Raw genomic sequence first — 25,867 nt, 5'->3', positions numbered from 1 at the left:
TTTGTTTGTTTCCCTCATCATTTATTTAGACTTTTAAAAATTGTGTAGAATTGGTAATATATTTTCCTTAACTGCTTGCTAGAATTTACCAGTGAAGCCATCTGGGCCTAGAGTTTTCTTTGAGGGAAAATTTTAACTACAAACTTAATTGCTTTCATAGATATATTCAGGTAATCTGTTTCTTGTTGAGTGAGTTTTGGCAATTTGTACTTTCCAGAAACTGAACAATACTTAATCCGTCAAATTTATGGTAATACTGTTGTTCATAATATTCTCTTATTATCTTTTCTAATATTTGTAGACTCTGTAGTGGTGTCACCTATCTCATTTTTTAGAGTGGTAATTTGTGTATTTTCTTTTTTCTCTACCAATATGGTAGAAGTTTATCAATTTTATTGATTTCCCCACATACACACCAAATTAAATAAACCAATATAAAATTGATTTTCCTCTAGCAAATAAAATAAAACCAACTTCTGGTTTAATGAGTTTTCTCTATTGTTATTTTGTTTTCTGTTTCATTAATTTCCATTCTGATCCTTATTATTTCCTTTCTTCTGCTTACTTTAAGTTTAATTGGCTCATCCTTTTTTCATTTCCTAAGGTGAAAACTGAAGTTATTGATTTGAGACTTTTCTTTTTTCTAATATAGGTGTTTCATGTTACAAATTTCCCCAAGTACTGCTTTAACAATTATCTCACAAATTCTTTCATGTTGCATTTTCTTTTTTTTTTTTTACATTTTCATTTTTATTCATCTCAAAAGTACATTCAAATTTATCTGACTCATGTTTTTTAGAAGTGTAGTTTTTAGTTTCCAAGTATTTGGAAATTCTCCTGATATCTTCCTATAATTGATTTCTCATTTAATTCTATTGCAGTTCAAGAACATACTTTGTTTTACTTGAATGCTTTAAATTTTTTGACACTTGTTTATTGCTTCATAATATGATCTGTCTTGGTCATTATTTTACATGTACTTTAAAAGAATGTTTAATCTGCCTTTGTTTTATGAGTGTCCTATAAGCGTCAGTGAGATCAATCTGGGTGATAGTGGTGGTTAAGTCTTCTATAGTCTTTTTTTTTTTAAATAAGTTTATTTAAGTAATCTCTTCAGCCAACAAAGGCCTCAAACTCACAACTCCAAGATCAAGAGCTGCATACTCTACTGATTGAGCCTGCCAGGTGCCCCAAGGCTTCAATATTCTTACTGATTTTCTGTGTATTTGTTTCTATCTACAAACATAATTATAGATTTTTCTATTTCCCCTTGCACTCTATAATTTTTTGCACCATGTGTTTTCAAGGTCTGCTATCAGATGCATTCATTTAGATTTATGGATGAATGGATGAATCAGTTTCTATATGATTAGGTAGTTACTGTGTTTATCCTAGTACTATTCTTTGTTCTAAAATATACTGGGCATCCCTGGGTGGCTCAGCGATTTGGTGCCTGCCTTCAGCCCAGGCTGTGGTCCTGAGGTTTTGGGATTGAGTCCCACATTGGGCTCCCTGCATGGAGTCTGCTTCTCCTTCTGCCTGTCTCTGCCTCTCTCTCTCTCTCTCTCTCTGTGTTTGTCTCTCATGAATAAATAAATAAAATCTTAAAAAAATAAAGAAACAATAGTATACTTCCATTTCTCCCCTCTCAGTCTTTTTTTTTTTTTTAAGATTTTATTTATTTATTTGGGAGAGAGAGCATGCACATGAGCACAAGTAGGGGTGGAGGAGAGGTGAGAAGCAGAGGGAAAGGGAGAAGCAGACTCTCCACTGAACAGGGAGCCTAACATGGGGCCCCATAACCTGGACCTGAGACCCATGACCTGAGCTGAAAGCAGACACCTAACTAACTGAGCCACCCAGGTGCCCTACACATTTTATTTCTACCTATGTTATAAACCCCACAGCATGTTATTATTATTTGTTGAAAATGGTGGATTATTTTAAAGAGAGATTTAAATAAGAAGAAAGAGTTTTTATTTATTTATGTAGTTATCTTTTCCGGTTCTTTTTTTTAAGATTTTATTTATTCATCATAGACATAAAGAGAGAGAGAGAGGCAGAGACACAGGCAGAGGGAGAAGCAGGCTCCATGCAGGGAGCCCGATGTGGGACTTGATCCCGGGTCTCCAGGATCAGGCCCTGGGATGAAGGCGGTGCTAAACCGCTGAGCCACCCGGGCTCCCCAACTAATAGTTTATAATCAGGAGAATAATGACACCCAAACCAGAGTTAGGGACATGTGTGAAAACCAGGTGATGAGAAAGAATAAGTAGGTGTTCTGGAGATTGCAAGCAGATCAATTGGCTGGCACATAGTGGGCCAGGAGGCTGGGAGATGGTGGTGATATATGGGGCACAGCATATCATCTACAGAGGAAGAACCCTAATGGTGCTTCCTCAGAGAACAAAAATAGGCTGTGACAGCTACTGGGCTCATCTGTTTTATAATCTCAGTGTGTCAAGTTAGGAAATCTATTTCTTAAAATAAAACAGAAAGCACTCAGACTGTGTCCTCTCCCTCTTACTGCCCCAAAGGAGGAGAAAAACAATCATCAATGGCAAAAGGCGGTTGCAGAAACAATACCTAGGGCCAGCTTCATGCTCAGGAAAGAACATGGTGTCTCCTTCTCATGGTTTTGGGTACTTGACATGATTAGAGAAACATTCTCTAGTAACAAATTATAGAAATGATCCCTAAAAGTATAGTCTTAAGTCAGGGAATATTTTAACTGAGTCATTGCTAGTTTCACTCTAGTCTAGCAGTATCCATTTGTCTTCCTAGCAAACTCTTGGACATTCTTCAGTGTCCATCCTAAAACTAGAATAAAACCTACAGATGAATAATTCTGTGATCTTGCTAATGGAGAAAGCATGTCTAAGTGGAATAGCAAAGGTAAAAAATGTTAAATGAGAGGAGTGGCAGTTGATTTCACAAATGTTTAAAACTTCTGTATATGAAAAGTGCCTGAACCAGAATTAAAAAGTAAAAAGCCTAAAACAAATTTTTGGAAGAAATCTTGGAGTTTTTTAAAGATTGTATTTATTTATTTATTTATTTATTTATTTATTTATTTATTTATTTATTCATTTATTCATTTATTTGAGAAAGAGGGCATGTGTAAGCTGCAGGAGGGGCAGAGGAAGAGGGATTCCAAGGGCAACTCCACTCGGAGCACAGAGCCCAAGCAGGGCTCAATCCCATGACGCTGAGATCATGACCTGAGCTAAAACCAAGAGTCAGATGCTTAACTGACTGAGCCACCCAGGTATTTTCTATTATAGTTTAAAATGTGTGACTCAGAGGCACCTGGGTGCCTCAGTCAGTTAAGTGTCTGTCTTCGGCTCAGGTCATGATCCCCAGGTCCTGAGAACAAGTCCCATGTCAGCTCTGTGCTCAGCAGGGAGTCTGTTTCTCTGGCTACCTCTGCCCCTCCTCTTCCTCCTCCTCTCTCTCTCTCTCTCAAATAAATAAATAAAATCTTTTTTTAAAATGTGTGACTCAGCAGTTGAACTTCTATTATTCTACAGAAATACACAAACTAGTGCACACGATACATGTATGAGGATTAGCAATAGGACTATTTGTGGTGGTAAAGAAAATTAAAACAACCTAAAAATTCTTCTGGAGAGAATTAGCTGAATAAAGTATGTTCCATTTAGATATTAGAATACCACACTGTTTATTGTTTTTAAGTTAGGTAAATTTATATGCACAGACATAGAAAGATGTCATAGATGTAGATATAGATACATAGAGAGCTATAGATATCGATACATAAACATACACACAAATAGACCACATCTAAGATACACACATATACACACTCATATTTAGTAATATATGTAGAAGGAAAAAAAATACAACCAATCTGCTTGAATAAATGTCTACCATTCTATTAGTTTCCTTTCACTGCTATAACAAATTACCACAAATTTAGTGGCTTATGATGACACAGATTTACTCTTTTAGTTCTGGAGATCAGAAGTCTGAACTCTCACTGGGGCTAACATCAAGGTGTTGGCAGGGCTGGTTCCTTCAGGAGATTCTAGGGGAAAAACCATTTCCTTATTTTTTCCAGTTTGTGGTGGCCACCTGCATTCCTGCATTCCTTCCATCTGTCACTCTAACTCCTTGCTTCCACTTTCACTTCTACTACTAACTCAGATTCTTGTCTCTCTCTTATAAGGACACTTGCAATCATATTGGGCTCACCTGTATAATCTAGAATAGTCTCTCCCCTCAAGATCTGTAATCAATCTGCAAAATTTCTTTTTGCCATACAAGGTACTAGGATGTGGATGTCTTTGTGGTGACATTAGTAAGCCTACCACAACCATTAATGGCACTTTTCTCTAGGAAGTGGCATTGAGATTATACCTGCTTTGTTTGGTAGGGCACAAAGTCAAGAGCTATCAGAAAGAAAACAAGGTTGCTGTCAAACCAGTCTTGGCAGACATGGCATACAGAGGATGATGCAAACACATCTTTCTGTTTTCCTTCAGTCCATATGGAATTTATCTCAGTTGGACGTTTGACAGTCCCTCCTTCCTTTGTACTCTTGATCTCTGAACTCTTCCACACAACCTCCCCTTGATCCTTTCTACTTCTCCACCCATCCCAATTCTGGTAACTCAAGATTGGTCTTGTCTTCCTTCTGGATTTGCTAAAATTGACCACTTCTCAAAGCATAACTGTGATATGGTATATACCAAAATTACTGTGACCTTCACAGTAATGACCAAATGGGGGAAAAGAGGTGAAAAGGACACAACAACTCCATCCTTCCATATAGGGGATTTGCACTATCTATATTCTACATTTCTGTCTTTTTCTAATAATTTTTTTTTATTTTATTAAGTACTTTAGTGCAAATCAAAGTAGTAAAGATTTCCTGTAACAAATGGTTAAAGTTTTCAGTACCTAAAGGATGAATATCTATAATGAGTAAAGAAGAAAAATAATTATCAGTAAACACACAAAAGTATTCAATCACTATAGTAATCAAAGAAATCCAAAATCCATATAAATATCAGTATAGAATGAGGGAGAGAGCAAATAGGCATGCATACAGAGCTGGCAGAAATATACGCTGTTACGAGCTTTCTGGAAAGGAATATATATCAAATGTGCTAAAACGTAAGTATTCTTTTATCTAGAAACTCCATTTCTAGGCAGCCCCGGTGGCACAGTGGTTTAGTGCAGCCTGCAGCCTGGGGTGTGATCCTGGAGACCAGGGATCAAGTCCCACCCACATCGGTCTCCCTGCATGGAGCCTGCTTCTCCCTCTGCCTGTGTCTCTGCCTCTCTCTCTCTTTCTCTCTCTCTGTGTCTCTATGAATAAATAAATAAAATCTTAAAAAAAAATAAAGAAAGAAAGAAACTCCATTTCTGTGAATGATATTCTTAAGAAAAATGATATCATTATAAGCTCAAAGAGTTAGAGCCAAGATGTTTCATTGCAGCTGTGTTTGTAATAGCAAACATGTTGTCAACAATCTACATGATACCCAATAGGGTAAATCAGTGAATCATTTATGGTGTAGTATATAATGAAATATTTCTCAGACATGAAATGTTGTAAAAGTATATTCATTTATATGGAATGGGATCTAAAAAAAAGAAGATTGTGAGTGTGTGTGTATGTGTGCAAAAGGGCTGGAGGAATACAAATACAATTTTTAACAGTGATTTTCTCTGAGACTGAAACCAGGGGTAGCAAAGTTAACTGCAACTTTATCTGTATTTTCTGAACTTCTCTAACAAAAATGCATTCAAGAATCTATTATTAAAATTATTAAGTTGGGACGCCTGGGTGGCTCAGTGGTTGAGCACCTGCCTTTGGCCCAGGGCGTGATCCTGGAGTCCCGGGATCAAGTCCCATACCAGGCTCCCTGCATGGAGCCTGCTTCTCCCTCTGCCTGTGTCTCTGCCTCTCTCTGTGTGTCTCTCATGAATAAATAAATAAAATATTTTTTAAAAACTATTAAGTCAATTAAAGAAAACAAAAATCAATACAGCATGATCCTACTTCTGTTTGAAAATATTTTGAAGAAAAAGAATATGAATAATGCATGTCTTTTTAAAAATTTTAATATTCTAGCCATAGAATAATATTTTCTATTATATTTATTACTTCCAGCAATTTAAAAATATTTTTGAAGGACTCAATCTGTCATCTCCCTTGTGAAGCACCAAGTACATATATATTTGAGCATGGATCACGTTCTATCGGAATGATGTCTAAAGGATGTGCTCCTTAAGGCCAGAGGCAGTCTTTCTTACTCCTCTTTGAATCCCCACAGCTTGGGACTGTTTCTGACATCCAGTAGGTACATGATGCTTATTTTTGAAGGGGAAAGCAAGAAGAATGAAAGTGGAGAGGGTAGACAGAAAGGAGTCTGTGTCCTGTTCTCCTTCTGGCAGTATTTTCTTGAAAGGAAACTGAGGACAGAGGGGACAATCAGGAGGTCTTAGTTCAGTGATGAAAAAAAATCTCTGGATCTCAATTTCCTTACCTGTGAAGTGGGAAACAATGCTAACCACAGCACTGTTGTGAAGATTGCAGGAGCCCCGCACACGGTGGACACCCATTGGGCACCACGATTGCTGTTGTTCTTGGTGATGCTGACATAGGTCTGGAAGGGAGTGGAATATTGATCTGGCAGTGAGGTCGGGGAGAGGGTGATGGCTCCTTCCCACCTCTTCTGAAGGCCAGGTGTGGGAAATGTGGTTTCTTGGGTAACAGTGAATGACTCTATTGATAAAGCAGTTGGAAAAATAATTATGACTGAATCATTTTCGGGGTCTTGCTTCAGAAGTAACTGGAAGTTGAAACTCCACTGTTTTCTGGAATTTCTGACTAGTCATGATCTTAGGACCTGCCTGGCATCCTGGCTTGATGATGAGTTAACTTTTAATAATTTTTTAAAAACTACTTTCAGCCATGCTCTTGACTCTATTGGCTGGAGATGGGAGTCGGGGTGAGGCAGGAAAGCCCTGCCTGAACTCTCTTCCAATGCTATCTGCCACCTCTTGGGCAACTGATGTCAAAAACAGGTTCTCTGAAATTCATGGTCTAAAACAGGTGAGGCAGGGTGCTTTCCAACCAGAAGCCATCTCTCGATTCTCCTCACTGTGTGACACTGAGAGGGGCACGGGTGGAGAGGCCAGCAAGCTCTGAATTCACAGATGGACTTCCACCATGATACGGACAGACAAGGCAGCCTTTGGGTACCAAGCTCTCTAGATCACAGCCATCTTTCCCTGACCTGGGGGGTCCCCACAGGAAGTCTGATCAGGCAGAGGAGTGGGACATAACAGAGGGCTAGGGTGGCTGAGCGCTCTTTTTCTTCATCTCATAGATCCTGAAAACCCCAAAGTTGCATCTTTCTCCAGCCGTGTTGGTTCTCAGGCTAAAGGCCATTTGAGGACACGGTGGGGACTTGCGCCATGTGGGGGTATGGCACTGGGTAGAATTAACCCCAAGGCAAGCAGCTGCCATTTATTTTATCTTGGGAACTCCTTTTTTAAAAAAAGATTTTATTTAAATAAAAAAATTATTTATTTAAATAAATAAAACCTCTCAGAGAGAGAGCACAAGCAGGGGGGAAGGGCAGAGGGAGAGGGAGAAGTAGACTCCCCACTGAGCAGGTAGTCCGACATGGGGCTCCACCCCAGGACCCTAGGATCATGGCCTGCGCCGAAGGCAGACGCTTAACCAGTTGAAGCCACCCAGGCATCCCTATCTTGGGAGCTCTTCTGTGTGGATTCCATGCATGTCAGTGCCTAGAGGACATGAAGCCTCATCAAGACATGAAATGGCTGTTTCACAGATGCTCCTAGGGCCATCTGTGCAGCATTAAGAGAAGAACATATGCTTCTATCCTTTAGCCATGAAAACAAAACAATGTGGACTCCATTTCTGGCTTCCTCTGTGAGGGAGTAAATTCAGACGCTGCATGGGAAAAATGAGTCAAGGCACACGCCCCTTCCATGGACCCTTGTGCTCCTCCAAGGGGAGGTGCGAAAGAGGACATCATCCCTGGGTGGGTGTGGGTTCCTGACCAGACATACTTTAAACAAGCTATCATAATTTCAAATTGCCTCTGGTTGTGTACATTGGAGTTTTGCACTATGGCCACATGGCCAGGGACCAGGAAATGTTCACTCTCCTTTCTTTTTTTTTTTTTTGTAATTATTTTATTGGAGTTTGATTTGCCAACATATAGCATAATACCCAGTGCTCATCCCATCAAATGCCCCCCTCAGTGCCTGTTACCCAGTCACCCCTACCCCCTGCCCACCTCCCTTTCTACCACCCCTTACCCCTTGTTCGTTTCCCAGAGTTAGGAGTCTCTCATGTTCTGTCTCCCTCACTGGTATTTCCCACTCATTTTCTCTCCTTTCCCCTTTATTCCCTTTCACTATTTTTTATATTCCCCAAATGAATGAGACCATATAAGGATTGTCCGTCTCTGACTGACTTACTTCACTCAGCACAATACCCTCCAGTTCCATCCACGTTGAAGCAAATGGTGGGTATCTATCGTTTCTAATGGCTGAGTAATATTCCATTGTATACATACACCACAGCTTCTTTATCCATTCATCTTTCGATGGACACCATCACTCTCCTCTCAATGGCTATGCCTGGAAGCTCAGGTGGCCCATTGTGGCTGGGCCCTGAGCTCTGAAGTCCCACACATGACAATGTTAATACTGCTTATTATTGTTGAATATTTACCCTAAGCGTCACTCACTGTCTAAGAACCTCACAAGCATCACCTCACTTTATCAGTCAACAAAGATTGGTTGAGAGTTTCCTTAGGCCAGGAACTGGCACTTAATCCTCATGACAAAGGGATGAGGTAAAAATGAATACTCCCCGGAGAGGAAGCGGAGGTGTAGAGGTTAACTGATTTGCACAATGTCCCACAGCCAGCAGGTGGCAGAGCGGGTATTCAAACCACATCTCTCTCTAAAGTCAGTGCTTATAACCGCTTACCCTGGCACAGAATCTTTGACACAGTGATGTGGGTAACAGTGGCAAGTGGTCTTTCAAAGTCTGGGAAAGGCAACACAGGCCTGTCCCCAAAGCAAGCTGCTAGGGGGTGAGACTCAGGCAGAGAGAAGATCACCAGGAGGTCGCTATCTCACTGTGACCTGGCAAATAGATTTCTAAAAGACATCAGAGAACATTTACTTGGCCCATGAGGTTAACATTAGTTCTCCCTACATTTGCCAACATGACCCTCTTTCCAAACCTTTTTTGCTAGTCTTGGTGCCATGCAGCTGAGTGTATCAGGCTCTCAGAGACCATAGGCAGGGCCCACCTCTTCCAGTCCCTGAACCAACCCAACCCAGTCCCCAACAGCATGGGGCACAGGCTTTGTGGCTCTCTCTGTAACTGGTGAGCCCTGGGGGGAAGACAGGAGAGCCAAGACCCTGCTGTCTGTCTTCTCCTCTCACTACCTGCCTCGGCCTGCTCAGGCTTCAGGACCAGGTTTCTGCCTTGCTTTCCTGGGTGAGTCATGTGGCTCTGCTGTACTGGAGGTCTGACCCATGTATTGGCCTGACCACCACCCTCATAATCAATTAGCTCTTTTCAGTGGCTAAGCCCTGAGCCCAGTGTCCACCAGCTGCAGGTGGGCATCTCACTCCAAGTTGGACAGACCTCCTGGAATCATTATACTCCACCCTCCAACCCCAGCCTGGTCTCCACCTGCCTCTCTTTTCAAAACATTTGGAAATAAGGAATAAGACTGCTCTGTAGAGGTAAACTGTGCAATTGACACAAAGTGGAGGCAGGCAGAGACCTGGAAAATCAATGGATCCTGGGCCCACAGGTCCCACTCTAACCTAACTGGATGTGAACCTTAGCTTAAAAAAAGAAAAAAAAAAAAAGGAAATGCCAATGAAAAGACAGATGGGTTGATAATGGAAGGTTAGAAAAAGTACAGTCCCAAGACCAATGCTGGCAGTGCCCGTCTGATGTCTGGAAATTGAGCAGTTTGACCAAGAACTTGACCCTGCCTTATTCCCTTGACTGGGCTATCTTGTAGCAAAAAGAATACATCTGTTCTAATATTATTACTGAATTCATCTAAGCAACTCCCTTTGCTCCATTTCCAAGCTGATCTGGTGATCTGATATGAATACTGTTAATTCTGACAATTCTGCTTTTTACATAGCCCATCTAATAGGAAACCATGAGTTGACCTGGTCAACTGGACCAGTATGTTTTCACTGTAACCCAGTACATGGGTATTCTAGCCTCATGCCTTAGCCTATTGTGAGCTTGGGAAGGTGAGTCTGAACTACTAAGTGTAATTAACTCTGAAGGAAAATATAAGTCCTGCAAGGCAGAGGACCAGCTCCTGGTCATTGGTAGGCCCACCCTGGGTGACAATCACCTCATGGGAGTTGGGTTGGTCAGCTTTCCCATCTTGACCTTGTACCACTTGCACTCACCAGCCTGCAGCCCTCTGGAGACCACTGACAGTTGGATGAAGTCCAAGTTGTCCAGACTCCTTGACTGTAGTGACCTGGATTTGCCTGAGGTCTCAAGAGGCTTGATATTGATGCATGGGCCATCAACCAGGGACAGGTGTGCCGCATGACCCAGATACAGTGCTCTGGGCAACGGCGTACCCATGGGGAGCCCCTACCAGGGCACAGCCCTCATGTGACATTCTCACAATCACCTCAGACTTCCTCCTCAGGGGTCCTGCGGGGCATTTTGAAAAGTCCCTCACAGAACAGATAATAATAATAGTACCACACATTGGCCCAGAGGTTTTGTTTACTAAGCACTTTTCACATCCTTTCATTTGTGTCTTACACCAGAAAAGCAACGAAGTATTTTTAGCTTTGTTTTGTCATTGAGAACACTCAGACTTAGGGAAGGTAAATGACTTGCTCAAGTTCACACTGTTCATAGTCCTGGAACATGCACCTGACCCTGACCCAAAGGACTGCAAGCTCTAGGTTTCTTCACACACAGAACTGCTGTTCAACCAGATGGGCTCTCAGAAATGTGTCCAAGTATCAGTAGGTCAGCCTGGAGGGTGTGACTACCCCTTAGAACAGACTGCAGATGCCCGTTTGGGCTGAGGATGCACTAGGGACCCAGCTCTGCAAAGGGCTCCATGTTGCAGCTCCAGCTGAGGCAGATTTACAATTTGCTTCCTGCCTACGCTCACGCTCACGGGCACTTATGTAAATAGACCATCTCCAAGACTTCTCCGGACAGGATTTTGTATTCAGGAAGTTTCCTTGGTCTCTCATTTACCTTCAGTGTCTGGGGCACTCGTGTAGCACCAAGACCTGATTCGAACAATGCTTCCAACAAGCATGGTAATGATTGCTGATTCTACCCAACCCAAGGAGAGAACAAAGGAAGATGACCACACACATACCAAAGCAGCTTTCTGATCATCCAGAACATACTAACACCCACAAATATGCAAGTGTATTTACCATTCCAACACTTGGCTCTCTCCTTGAGACCTGCAGCCTCTCCAGCCTCTTCTAACCAGCCCCCCCCCCCGCCCCCACACACAGACACACACCCTGTAGCACTACCAACCCTGCTGAGACAAGACACCATCCTCTGGATGTCCTTGCGAGACAGAACAAGTCCTGAGTCATTTTCTCTGGTGATATGCAATTAACAAGGAGCTTTCATAGGCCTGACTTTATGAACATCACAATCGCCCTAGAGGAGGCAGCTATAATTATGCACGCTTGCAGAGAAGACTGAGGCTCACATATGCTGAGAAGCAGAGTCGGAAGCCTGGATTCTGGAAACAGGGAGAAAGGGCAGAGAGACTACTGGGAAAGGAAGAGAAAGAGAAGTAAAGAAAAGGAAAGATAGGGGAAGGGAAGAGAGGGGAAGAGTATTTCCTCTTATGGAGTGCCTACAAACAAGTGCCTAATGGCTGCACACTGGTCCCTTTCGTACCTCTCAGCCACCATTCACTAACTAAAAGGAGAAGGGGCAGCAAGGTTGCTGGACATGCATGGGAGCCTGTGGCAGAATGAGATGGCCCCAAATGCTCACTGGGTGGCAGCCATCTGTGGCTCTGTTCCAGGCTATTTTCCTATATTATTTTTCCATGTGCTTCTCCAAATAGACCTGTCAGGTGAGCTATCATGTCCATCTTGGAGATAAGGAAGGCAAGGCTCAAAGAAGGTGCACAGAACAAAGCCTAAGTGGCTAGGAAAACGCAGCTCCACATGTCCTGAGATTCTGGGATCTTTCTGTGCCCTAAGGAGAGGTGGGGTTGCACTGCCAACCTCCTGCCTGCCCACACTGGCTCCCACCTCGGAGCCCTTACCTGCAGCCCCAGGTACCCGAAGCCAGAAAGCCTCTGCCTGGACTAGGGGGACGGGGAGTTCTGCTATCCCAACACCAGAAAGTTTCTGCATGGAAAACAAAAAAAACACGTGGTTAAATCAGCCACATTTATTACAAGAAATGTTGCTTTGTAATGCTACTATTAGGTGCATTTCCCAAGAAATACGTGCATGTTCAACTTTTCCTCTTTTTCACACATACACACGTTTTTGCACGGTGTTCTATTTTGGGGCATTTCCTTTTGCCTGGTCTATTGCAGTTCTGTCCCAATTGGTTCTCCTTCCCACTCTAGCCAGAGATCTTTCTAGAACATAAAAGTAACCACGCTATTCTCTTCTTCAATGACCCCCCTCTTTGCTTGCTCTCAGGACAACATCCACTCCCCAGGCTACCCAATAGGCCCTTCACACAGATGAGCACCGTTCAGTACCGGCATCACTAGCCATGCGTGACTATGAAACTCTTACAATGCGGGTGAGTGTGAAATACCCACCAGATTCTGAGGATTTAGAAAAATAATATAAAATATCTCGTTAATATTAATTTTATACTGATTACATGTTAAAATGATAATATATATATATTATTAAAATGATTTTCACTTGTTTTTTTCCTTACTTTTTAAATATGGCTATAATGAAATTTAAAATCACATATGTGGCCCACGTAATATTTCAATGGGGCAGCACTGATCTAAACCCCATTTATCACTATGGTCTCACCTTTCCTCCAGCTTTAGCCCTGTACTCCAGTCCTATAAAACTCCCTGCGTCTCTCCCAGAGGCCAGGTTGTTTCTGCTCTGTGCCTTCACTCACATGCACCCTCTGCCTGAGACATATTTCCTCATTGTCCACCTGAACACCACCTTCTCATTGCTCAAACCTCAGCTCAAGAATCACCCACCCTGACAAATTCCCCATGTCCTCCCTGGGCCCCCACTGTTCTGTGTAGTGATGTCCCACCCTTCTTTCATATGTGCAGGTCTCCACGGCAGCACAGATGGTGTCTTAGACATGTCTATGTGACCTCAATTTCTAGCAGGTGCCTGTGACTGCCCTGCAGGACCCCTGAGGAAGAAGCCTGAGTGATTGTGAGAATGTCATATGAGGCCTGTGCCCTGGTAGGAGCTCCCCATGGGAGAATGAATGACCAACACAAGGGCATATGGATCTCAGCTTCCAGCCCCAGCTGCCATTCTGGTTCCACAATCTCCCCTGTTCCCTCTCTTTCCAAAGGGTCTCAAGCACCTGCACCCACATCCTTTGGGAGAGGCCTCTGGCTCCTGGGACTAAAAGACATCTCCCCTTCATCCCCCTCTCCAAATGACTACAATCTTGGATGATGCAGACATAGGTGATTTAGCCTAGAGGCGAGTCCCTCAGCTGAAGCTAGGGCTGTACAGCAAGACATGGAAGCGACAGCATTCAAGGTTGTACTTCAAACTACTCAAGATAAGTCCCAGCTGTCTTGGGGGAACCCATCCCAAAGGGAAGCAGCTTTACGTCCCCTCTTCATTTCAGAGCTCTACCAAATCCCTGATGGCTTGATTTTGAACATCCTCCAACTGCCTGGCTCTCCAAATTCAGTATGCTCGGACGTGGGGGTCTGTGTTCACCCAACACGCTATCAGCAGCAGCTCCCAGCTCAGCCTGTCATAGAAACAGCACAGGGTTTGACAGCCAACTGTGGCTGTTGAGAAAACTCGGCCCCCAACAGGCACAGCAGGAGTGTCTCATTCATGGCTGCTCAGACCTTCAAACTAGAACTCCATCCATCACTGCCTCCGGCCATGAGAGAGCCCAAACCTGAGCTCCAGGACTGGCATTTCCCGGAGTCACATGGACTACAATCAGCAGGTCCCTTTGTCCTCAGGCCTTTGCAGGAAATGTGCCTCATTCTAACATTCATTTTCAAATATGAGTCTAGACTAGGGGGAAAAAAACCTAAATCTCCATTGATTGTGCCTAATGGAGGGAGGTTAATTTAATTTGTGGTCTTTGCCCTTAGCTATTACTAAAGAAACTAGAATAGGTTCATTTTCGTATTTGTGATGGGGCAAAAAATTTTTTTAAAACATACAAAAAAAACCAACTTCAGCTTTTTTTCTCTCACTATTTTTTAAATAAATATGATTGTTGGGTCTTAGGAAATGAATGACCATAAAGTCCATTAAAATGGGTGATACTAATTAGTGCTCAGTTATGTATTTAGTTCACAATAAAAACAACAGTCGGGACACCTGAGTGGCTCAGTGGTTGAGCATCTGCCTTCAGCTCAGGGCATGATTTTAAAGTTCTGGAATTCAGTCCCACATCGGGCTCCTTGCACGGGGCCTGCTTCTCCTCCATCTGCCTGTGTCTCTGCCTCTTTCCGTCTCTCATGAATAAATAAAATCTTAAATAAAAAAAAAAAAGTTAAAAAAAACTTGATAAAAAAAGAAAACTTTGGGGCACCTGGGTGGCTCAGTTGGTTAAGTGTCCAACTCTTGATTTCAGCTCTGATCATGATCTCAGAGTCATGAGATCAAGTCTTATGTGGAGGTCCACATTGGGGTGTCGAGCCAGCTAAAGATTCTCTCTCTCTCCCTCTGGCCCTCCCCCCTCTATAAAAAAAAAAAAAAAGGAAAAGAAAAGAAAAATGTATCTCAAGGTGACAACATTGTTCTGAAAAGGCTTGAAAATTAGATTAAAAATGAAAAAAAGGTAAATCATCCTTCAGAAATCATTCTTTAAAAATGCAGACTCACCATTTTGAGAAAAATTTTTTCCTAAATACTGTTTAATTTCTTAGGCAAAAAGTTGATTAAAGTAAACACCAGCCAACTGAAATGAATGAAAGATATTTGCATACTCCTAGTTTTTTGATGAGTTGAAAAGAGAACATCACAAGCATGCAAGAGCCCAATGGTGCCATTGGAGAATAAAGGAGGAAGGATGGAGTTCAGCATGAGAGTCATTCTGCAGGGAGAAGGGGAGGGCTTCAGTGGAAGCAGTATGCAGGGATCCCCAGAAACTTTGGCAGGCACTGGCCTTCCCAGGGTTCCTGGGAGGGGATGGGCAGACAAGCTATTTCAATCAAATATGAAATGAAAAGGTGAGCCTGGCAGGTGGCAAAGTGTCAGGACCCTGAGGTGTCAAGTCTTGAGTCAATCTCACTTAAAAACCTACCCTACATGGGGCATCTAGGTGGCTTACTTAATTAAGTGTTCAACTCTTGGTTTCAGCTCAAATCATGATCTCAGGGTTGTAAGATTGAGCCCCACGTTGGGCTCCCCACTCATTGAGGAGTATGCTTGAGATTTTCCCACTCTCCCCCTCCCTTTTACCCTGCCCCTGCCACTCTCTCTCTCTAAAAATAAATAAATAAATCTTAAAAAAAAAAAAAAAAAACCTGTCCCTCAATTCCCATCATCCCTTTCTGGACTGAATGTTTATGTCCCTCATCCCTCAAATTCATATGTTGGTTAGGATCCCTAACCTCTAAGGTGATAGTAATAGGAGGCGGGGCTTTGAGAGGTAATCAAGTCATGAGGGTGAGGCCCTCATGGTCAGATTTGTGCCCTTAAAAGAAAAGACAGGAGAGAGCTTGCTCTTTTTCCCTCTCTCTCCACTCAAGGGAGAGACATGCCATGTGAAGACATGTGAAGATACCCAGGAAGGGAGCACTTGCCAAGAACCCAACTTTGTTGGCACCCTGATCTTGGACTTCCAGCCTCCAGAACTGTGAGAAAATAAATGTGTATTGCTTAAGCTCCCCAGTGTATGGTGGTTGTTATAGCACCCCAAGCTGATCAAGACATCCCTGATCACAGTTTCCATGCCAGAGGTGCCCTCTAATTCTCTTTTGTGCGGTCATTGCTACTGGTACTTGTAGACACCATTGATTGGCTGACCTAATTCTCACCCTCTCCCCTTTTCCATGGCTCCCTTCCTTCCACTAGGGTGGCATGTAGCAGAAATTGACAGGGTTGGAGCTCCCAGGAAGCTGTGGTTCCTGATGAACAGGTAGTGGCCCACAACTTTGTCCATCTCTCTTCTACTGTTCCTGCCTGGAACATGGGAAGTTTGGAACATAGCAGCCTTCTATCTACCATGGAGGGACAAACAGAAAGACAAAAGACAATAGACTAGGGATGCCAGAGAGGAAAGATAAGAGAAGCCGGGGTCTCCTAGGAGTTTTGCTGCATAGCTGTTTGTTTTGTTGATTTTTTTTAAAAGTTTTGTAGGGGACGCCTGAGTGGCTCAATCGTTGAGCATCTGCCTTCAGCTCAGGTCATGATCCCGGGGCCTGGGATCGAGTTCCACATCGGACTCCCTGCATGGAGCCTGCTTCTCCCTCTGCTGTGTCTCTGCCTCTCTCTGTGTGTCTCTCATGAATAAATAAAATCTTTAAAAAAAATTTTTTTTAGGAAAGAAATCATGTCCTATGTATTTAAAGAACTGTTAGTCAAATGTTCTGTCATTTGCAGCTGGGAGAATTCCTAAGAGATACAGTGCCACCTTCTAAGAGCACTGGACAACATTCCTTAATTTATCAAATTCTTTTGATTCTTTCATGGATGAAAACCCAAAGGAAGACGGTCTTGCTCACTACAGTCTGTTTAATCTCTATAGGGACAGAGTGGGGCTGGCAGAGACCATGAATTGTGCTTTGATGCCCAGGTATAGATTCCAAAAAATAGAGTCTTAGGGCCTTAAGAGTGCCTCCTATATTTTACTTTAAGGTTCATGAGACCATTATGGTATCTGAGTCTTTGGGAATGGGAATGACGAAATCAGCTACAGTTGCTCTATATAGAGCCCAAAGCCAGACTTCTCTTCCCTTAGAGAGTTTGGAGACTGATGGAGACACATACTGACTTCCAGGGAGACTTGTACCTGAGAGTACCTTTTGCATCATCACGCCATTGGTGTGGGTAGAAATTGCACAATTGCTACGTAAATAGGACTCCTCTCAGACACACACTTCCATAAGGTCTGCCTGAGCAGGCAAAAGAGAATTCCAAGTGGAAATGCCAGGAGCCTGCTTGGGGCTGGGCTTCACAGACAAGAGGAAGGGACGTTGAGATCAATGGTGAGTAAATATAATCTGCCAAACCCAACCCTGCCTCGTTATCTGGGAAGAGGAAAGTGGAGGGGGGCCTGAAGACATGAGGTTCTTTACTTCCTGGGGACCACGTTAAATTCAGACCTAGTGCAGATCTTAGCAGGCCCAAATTTAAGCCTATTCTTTGAGAACTGGTTTCCAGTAGATAATTTTTAAAATGTTTCAGAATGGAGAGAAAAAGACTAGTATGTAGTCTCTAAAGCTGTTCAAAGAATCTTAGGCAAAGCGATTTCGTACTCGTCTCTCACGTTATACTCTAAAAAAGGATAAGGAGAAGTAGCCCTCCCCCACCTCGCCCCCGCAAACCTCCATTAAACCACAGCACATTTCAATCTATGCATCGATGACGAGGACGAATGCATTTTCAGCCACCTCGACGTAGTTAAATTTCTAGCTCTTATTTTTAACCCAGCACCATTTCAGAATCAATTTCTATGGAGAGAGAATACCTGGACATTTAAATCCATGAAAAAGGAGTAAATGAGCATTTCAGATACATCTATCAAGAAGAAATGCCCCTTCTCCCCATCATTGTGGGGCTTTGTCAGTCGCCTGTCAGATGAATGTCCGTGTAAGTGTTTATTAATCACTCTTGCGCTCGCTGATGGGCCTGAACACTTTGCTCCTCGACGTCTCTGACATGTACAAGGAATGCGGTAGGTTTCTTCTATCTGTCTCTGGAGCACGGTTGCTTACTTTGTTAAAGTTAATTTCCACTCATTTCTGGCTTTGATGGGAAGATTCCTTTATCAATTCAATTCATGTGTGTTGTCTGCAATCAAAGCAATATTGTCTGCTAATGTGAGCTACATTCCATGCTCTCTCTCCATTTTATGCTAACGCCTTCCTTCTGCTGGTCCTGCACTGGAGAATTTGGGCAAGAGGCTGCCTCCCTGGCCTTGGAGACAGCCGCAGTGGTGGCTGAACCGGCAGCCATTTTCCCTCCCAGCATTGCCGGGCTTAGGGAAATGGGGAGCTGCTCTCTGTCCCAGGAATCATCGGGGTTGAAAGACAAGTCGGTGGCAAAAAGAAGGTAATGGGAGACATGTAATGGCAATTTGGTATTTCTACCACTATCTGTAGGGATTAAGTCTTATTCTAAAACTCACTAGCCTTTATACCAGACCTTTACACTAGCCCCCTATCCCCCGCCCCCGAGATTCATTATCTTCCCGACGTGGACTTTTGTGCATTGTCCAATGCCCCCTTCCCAGCTTCTCTCTCTTCCTCATCTTATCCACCCATTTGCACCCCATTAACTTAGATCCTACACTTCCTGAAAGACCACATGAGCCTCCCCTCCTTCTCCCTGCCCCAGGTTAGTGAGAGCTCTTCTCTGAATGCTTCTGGAACAAAACTTTCACCAAGACTGCACCGGTACTTACCATCTGTGCTAGCTGGGCAGTGGAGTCAGGCAGACCCAAGTCTGAATCTGACTCAGACACTTAGAACTGTATGGTCCTGCACATCTCTGAATCCCTGTGGAAGTTTCTCCACAGAGAAAAGGAGTAAAATAATATCCATCTCGTAGAGCTGATGTGAGGATTCACAATAACTTTTGTAACTCACCCTCCACCACAGCTCCCAGATGATGTGGGAACCCAGTAAATGGTAGCTATTATTATAAATCCCAACTAGATGACAAGGCCCTAGAGAGAAGTGTGGTCCACATGGTGCTTTTCTGTGCTACAGAGTATGGAAAGTTAAACCCACATGATTCAGACTCCCTTGCAGCCAAGGTTCAGGTTATATATAAGGTTCCTGAGATTAAATGTACTTCTTTAATATTTGGAAGACAGAAGTGAGGGGAGACTTGTCAAGAAATCTGTGGGGTCTGAGAGTCTACTCTACATGCAAGCTAGTAAGTTAGTGCACCACAGTATCATAGATGCTGGGAGAAGGCAGGAGACTCCTGGGTCTGAGACAAAGGACTTATAATGACAGCGTAGCAGTAGCCAGAATGTCAGCATTTTCTTGTGCTGATTCCTTAAGACCCAGTTCCCCCAGGGCAATGTGAAGAGGGCCAGGTGACCCCCACAGACACAGGAGAACCCAAATCTCTTACAGCGGGTAGTAGACATGCCTGCACTTTGCTTTGGAAGAGGATGCTACCTCTATCTCCAAAGCTATTTTCTATGCAAGCAGCCTTGAAAAGACAGTCTAGAACAAAGCAGACAGTATATCTATAAGGTGTGCAGACACAAGAGACTCATGGAAAATTGTGTCCCCACAGCCCACCTCCCTCCTGCCAGCTGCTGCTCCTAGCAAGGATGGTCGTGGAGATTTGGGAGTTTTCTACACTAGCTTTCCAGTGTCTGATCACTAGCTTCATTGTCTCAAAAGGAAATTATAGAAACAGCAAGTCACTGACCCCAGACCACAGCTATGACTGTGACGTACATTGGTGCCCACTGTTCCTGTGGCAGCATCTTGGCTCTCTTCTTGATTGTGGCAGGCTAATTAGGCAATTTTTAACTTCCTAAAGGCCTAGCCTAGAATCTACTGCTCATCCCTTCTGTAAACATGTGCTAAATTCTCCCTAGACTTCATAAAATAGTTGGAGTGGTTTCTGCTTCATGCACTGATGAATATAAGTCTTGACTAAACCTCATTATTTTCTAAAGCTTCAATGCCTTCCACTAGAAACTTCTGATGATGGTAAAAATGATAATGATCACGATGATGGTGATGATGACAATTAGGGAAAGGAGAAGGGGGAGGTTGGGGAAAGGAGGAGTAAAGCAGGAAAAAAGAGAAGAAAAAGGGGAAAAAAATCTTCATTATTTTTCTCCTTCTTTCCCTGTGCATATTAGCCAAAGAGAAAGCAACCTCCTTGAGTCTATCTACTACAAATATTGAAAGAAGCATATATACTCATTACTGCAACCCTAGTATCACCAATTACAGCTCTTGTTTTGGTTTGGTTTTTTTAAATGTACACCCTCCTCTAATTTTTCCATGACACAGAGGAGTTTCTCACCTGCTCTCACAGGGGCTGCTCATATCCTTGGTTGGATCAGAGAGAAGCCAGATCTCAATGGAAGATTCCCCAGTCACAAAGCTGTTCTCATACCTGCCCCAGCATCTCACAGAGGATGGAAAGGAAAGGAAAATCTGTGTCTTTGGCCTAAATCATGGTCTAGGGTTTCTTCTTGGAATGGGAGTCCTGGCTGGCTGACTCTCTCTCAACAAGCTTTTGTTCAGTGTCTGGGGCCCTCTACTCTGTTCTGCCTCCTGGTGCTGATCCAGAATGCTCATCCTCAGTCCTGTGAAGTAACTTCTGGCAGGGCATCTCTCAGAACTGCCTTCTAACTTGTCCAGTCCTCTGGGTCTGGCACAGGCCTTTGCCTTTCCTATGCAGTACAGGTGGCTGGGCTCTGTTATTTCCATAAATCACCTGTATGATACATGCATATGATAATAACTAACATTTACTGAGTACTTACTATGTGACAGACACAGTGCCACCTGATCTGGAGGTCTTTTCATTCATTTCAGTTCCCCACAGTTCTACAAAGCAGGCACTGTTATGAGTCCTAATTCATAGAAATGGCAACGGGGGCTCAGAGAATTAAGCAACTTGCCCCAAATCATAGCCAGAATGTCTTCAAGAGGCCCCTCTCCTAACAACTGTGTTACCCTGCTCAAAGCAGAAACTCAGTGAACATTTGTTCAGTAGATAGAACAAGAGTCGCAGAAAATTGCTGGTTTCACCTATTCCCCACTCTTCCCTTCATCTTAGAAATAACCACCACTACCATCCAAGATTTTAGCTGAGGCCCTGCTTACTTGGCCAGTTACTTTATGCCTCAGTTTCCATATCTGTGAATTAGAAATAATAATAGTACTTATCTCAAGTATAGGAACTCCCAGTCATGCAGATTACTAACCAAAACCTGTCCCCATCTATAGTATCTGACCAGTAAAATACACATTTTAAATTCCTAACTTAAAATTCATGTTAATGACTGTGAGGCTTAAATAAGTTAGTACATGTGCTTAGCATATAAGTAGTAAATTCTGGCCAATTGATCTCATTAAACTGAATATCATTCTGTAAGTCTGTCTCAACAAAGAATTGAGGAACTCCAAAGAAATCTCCACCTTTTAGACTCTGTCCTAAAACAGAATTATAATATATGTTAACAATAAAATGATGCACTTGTCAGGAATATAAAATCTGTATTTTATTAGTCCCATGTTGTAGTCTGATATAATTTTGGTTACAAAGGTACTTGGCTTGGTTTTAAAAATCTTTTAGAAATTAACCTCTCATAAACCAAATGCCACCTAAAGGTGACATCTGTTTCCACCATTGTCTACCTGAAGTCCTTTGTGAAACAAATCAACAGGCCAGCTGGATGAAACTACTGCCCACAGAGCTTAGCCCTATTAGTGCTAAGTGTAGTACATATTTTTTGCACCCATCACAGGATCAAGAAATAAAGAAAAAGACACCTGAAAGTTGAGATAGATCATCTTAGAACCTGCCCCTTTAACGATGTCTTAGGTTGAGCTAGGAATGAATAAGGCAGTGTCTATACTCCACATGGGGACCACTTGCACTATGAATTGGAGGCACTGCCAGAGTACAGTCATGAGGAGTGAAGTTTCTGCAGGGTCAGGAGGCTTATCAAGGGGTCCTAAGACAAGATAATAAGTTGGAGAGACTCTCAGGTTGTTTCCAATTTGTGTTTTGATCTTTAATCAGTAACAAAGGCTTAGGGAAGTATTTGTGTCTGGGATACAAACTAGACAAGACAGAGGTAATATCTTCTTGCTGTCCTAGATTAGAGCCAGCTAAGACTAACTCTAAGACTTTAGCTGATATGAACTGCCCCATGGTATTAGCCTTTATTTAATGGCCTGGGAAGTAAAAGAAAGTGACTTTTTTTTTTAGGGATTCGGTTTATTCACTAATTCTACTTTGTTAGATGGAAATAGGACCTCTCTTTGACATACAAGGTCTACTCAGGGAATATTCACTATTAAACAATTCCCTATGGATTCTAAATTATTTTCTTTCCTTTTTACAGGGCCTCCTATACTGGAGACATTCACCTGGTACTCCCAAAAGACACAGAGATCTATACAGTTACACTTACTCAAGTAATTGATGACAGACACAATGTTCTTTGTGGGAATTAAGGTTCTCTGTGGGAATTAAGGTTCTTGAGGATGAAGAGTATCAAATGATGGACATTAACTTTTAGAATCATACATGACCTCAAGACATGGTGGTCCATTGGCGGCTCTATGCCTCTATCGTGTTCTCTCTCTCTTTTTTAAGATTTTATTTGTTTGACAAAGAGAGGAAGAGCACAAGCAAGGAGAGTAGCAGGCAGAGGGAGAGGGAGAAGCAGGTTCCTCGCAGAGCAGGGAGCCCAATGTGGGGCTTGATCCCGGGACCCCCGGGGATCATGACCTGAGCGGAAGGCAGCTGCTTAAACATCTGAGCCACCCAGGTGCCCCTATCCTTCTCAATGTCAGAGTAGAAATGCTCAGCCTCCTGCCAGGGTTAAGGGTATCACTAAGACAATCTTAGAGCAGCTCCTACAAGAATTGAGGTATCTTGACAGGAGCTTCTCTGAGAACCCCTCCCTTCCTCTTGTTCCTTCCTATTATTCAAAGTATAACAAAGACACAGCCATTATCAATCACCTGCTTACTGTGGCTCTGTGAAATTGCTACCTCAAGTACTTTGCTGAACCAAACTGGGGTTGTGTTAGGGGTGGTGGAAGTGGGAGTGATGGCCACAGGAATCCACAGGGCTTTTTAAACCAATCTGCTCTGATCTCTATGACATACCACAGATTTTCAGCCCTAAACAAATTATCTACTCTTTCTCTTCTAGAAGCTTGTTTTTGCTTTGGGTGGGGGAGTGTTTTTGAGCCAAAGGCTTTCAGAGAATGGAAGGTTGGAAGCAAGGATATGTCCTGGGTTTGCTCTGGTAACAGTGGAGAAAGAGGAATGTGTGGAGAGAGAATGGAGTAGCCACAGAGGTCACTCGGGTCTGTGGGTTTTATTGCTTTATGCTGCCACCTGGCCGATCATTGAGCGGTAGTCTCTTCCTGCAGAGAAAGACAACATGGAACATTCACACTGAAAGATCTTGAAACCAAATTTCCTGATAGGAATCTTGCCCAAGGCCACATATTATCCAGTCCAGCCTCATGTCTCAAGAGTGTTTGTCATCCATAAGGGGGAAACAGGTACTAATTCTGAAGGCCAGGCTTAAAGGTCACATGTTCACTCATCAGTGGAAAACTCTTTAGGTAAGACTGGTTCTATTTCAAACCCACCACCTTTTCTTTTTAGATCTATAAAAACTTCCTACTGGAATTCTCAGTAAGATGTTCCACATTCATCTTCCTGGTCCCTGAGTTAGAGAATGCCCTCATCCTTGCAGAAATTATCTTTGCTTCCAGCAATGTCAAGGTCAAATAAAAGGAAAGGGTTTGTGGTGAATGACTTAGGCTGGACAATCCATGCTGAAAGAAGGCATCACCAACATTCCTGTAACCCATCACCCAGGAAAGAATACACACAGCTCACATTTACTGAGGGCATGCTCTGTCTTGAATAGCATGCTTAGGGCTTTAGCAATACATAGGGAATGAACAGTGTTCCCTGGAACAAGATGTGGATGGAAGCAGTAGATCTATCCTAGGCTGAGCACATGGATTAAGGAGAAAACTCTCTAGAGAGGAAGCACACGGTGGGTGGGTACCAACTAACAGACTGGCCTATGGCTTATGGCTAAGGCATGTGAGCCCACTTCCAGAAAACCTGATAGAAAGTGGGGCATCCTAAAAGTGAGGTCAGGTCCTGCAAAGTTCAACTAGAAGCTCTAGGCTATTGATATTAATTGCCTTCACCTATACCCACTAACCAGAAAACCATAACATTCAGGTTACATATACATCATCTTTAATTCTTTCAAAGGAGGTGAGTGATTATTCCACTTTGACTATAGAAAGCTAAAGTACTGAAAGCTTATGAAATTTTGTGATGCTCATCAATATGCAGCTATGATGTGGTCAATAGGTACAAAGAAAGGACAGCTTTCTTTACTTATTGCCATTAGTAGTAACATTAAACATTGATTAAACATACACAATGTACCAAAAATTCTAAGAAAGGTTGGTGACACCAATATAAATAAGTCTTTATCCCTGGGTTTGTAATATAGTTGGGAAGGAACAAGAGGATGTCCAAGAGGCTATGACATGATTACCATTGATTCCTTCATTTGATTTGATTCTTATCATCTGGATGGATCAGAAGTGGGGACCATGCTAGTTATGATGAGATATAGCTGCATGTAATAGAAAATTCAAATAATAATTAAAAGTGATAAATATTGGGCAGCCCCGGTGGCCCAGCGGTTTAGCGCCGCCTTCAGACCGGGGCGTGATCCTGGGGACCCGGGATCGAGTCCCACATGGGTCTCCCTGCATGGAGCCTGCTTCTCCCTCTGCCTGTGTCTGCCTCTCTCTCTGTGTCTCCCATGAATAAATTAAAAAAAATCTTAAAAAAAAAATTATAAAAAAAAAAGTGATAAATATTTATCTTTCACTCATAAAATAGGAGGCAGCTCCTTGACCTTCTGGCTCCTCCCATCTTTCTGCTCTCCTATTCCCAGCATGAAGCTTCTATCTTAAAGACCATCTAATGGTCTAAGACAGATGCTGAAAATGCTTCTCTGACTTGCAAGGAGACTTCCCTCTACCTGCCACTTTAAATATGGATGATTCCAGGGATATATCTATAATTCTAGTTTTTCCCTACACTCCACAGCCACAAGCTCATCCATCCTAAGTTTAAAGCTACCATGTTGAATATTACTCAGCCATTAGAAATGACAAATACCCGCCATTTGCTTCAACGTGGATGGAACTGGAGGGTATTATGCTGAGTGAAGTAAGTCAGTCGGAGAAGGACAAACATTATATGTTCTCATTCATTTGGGGAATATAAATAATAGTGAAAGGGAATAGAAGGGAAGGGAGAAGAAATAGGTAGGAAATACCAGAAAGGGAGACAGAACATAAAGACTCCTAACTCTGGGAAACGAACTAGGGGTGGTGGAAGAGGAGGAGGGCGGGGGGTGGGGGAGAATCGGTGATGGGCACTGAGGGGGGCACTTGATAGGATGAGCACTGAGTGTTATTCTGTATGTTGGCAAATTGAACACCAATAAAAAATAAATTTATTATTAAAAAATAAAAAAAAATAAAAATAAAGCTACCATGTTTGCATACTTAAGCTCCAAATCTCTCTCTCCATCTTTAATCTCTCTACTTAACTCTAGAATCACATTTTCATTATGGAACATCAGCTGAATGCTTTGAGGTTAAGGATTAAAATACAACACATCTCGGTTGTCTGGCTGGCTC

At 42.7% G+C, this 25,867-nt stretch overlaps 1 long non-coding RNA gene and 1 other non-coding gene across 2 annotated transcripts in view; both read right to left on the bottom strand.

The window, feature by feature from the left end:
* LOC112669491 (uncharacterized) overlaps nucleotides 1-13,283 on the bottom strand; it is a 32,137-nt gene extending 18,854 nt beyond the window's left edge. The window contains exons 1-3 of the long non-coding RNA XR_003142301.3: nucleotides 13,084-13,283; nucleotides 12,342-12,426; nucleotides 6,519-6,757 (exon numbers count right to left, since the gene is read on the bottom strand). This is a non-coding gene — a long non-coding RNA (uncharacterized LOC112669491). The remainder of the gene's footprint in view (nucleotides 1-6,518; nucleotides 6,758-12,341; nucleotides 12,427-13,083) is intronic.
* On the bottom strand, nucleotides 2,498-2,712 carry LOC112670224 (small nucleolar RNA U3). Its single transcript, XR_003142817.1, has one exon. It is a non-coding gene; the product is annotated as a small nucleolar RNA U3 (small nucleolar RNA).
* Nucleotides 13,284-25,867: the final 12,584 nt, after the last annotated feature.

Source organism: Canis lupus, chromosome 25 (assembly GCF_003254725.2).
Source record: "Canis lupus dingo isolate Sandy chromosome 25, ASM325472v2, whole genome shotgun sequence".
Classification (NCBI taxonomy): Eukaryota; Metazoa; Chordata; class Mammalia; order Carnivora; family Canidae; genus Canis; species Canis lupus.
The sequence above is the reverse complement of the archived record's forward strand: the minus strand, read 5'-3'. Positions and strand labels throughout refer to the sequence as shown.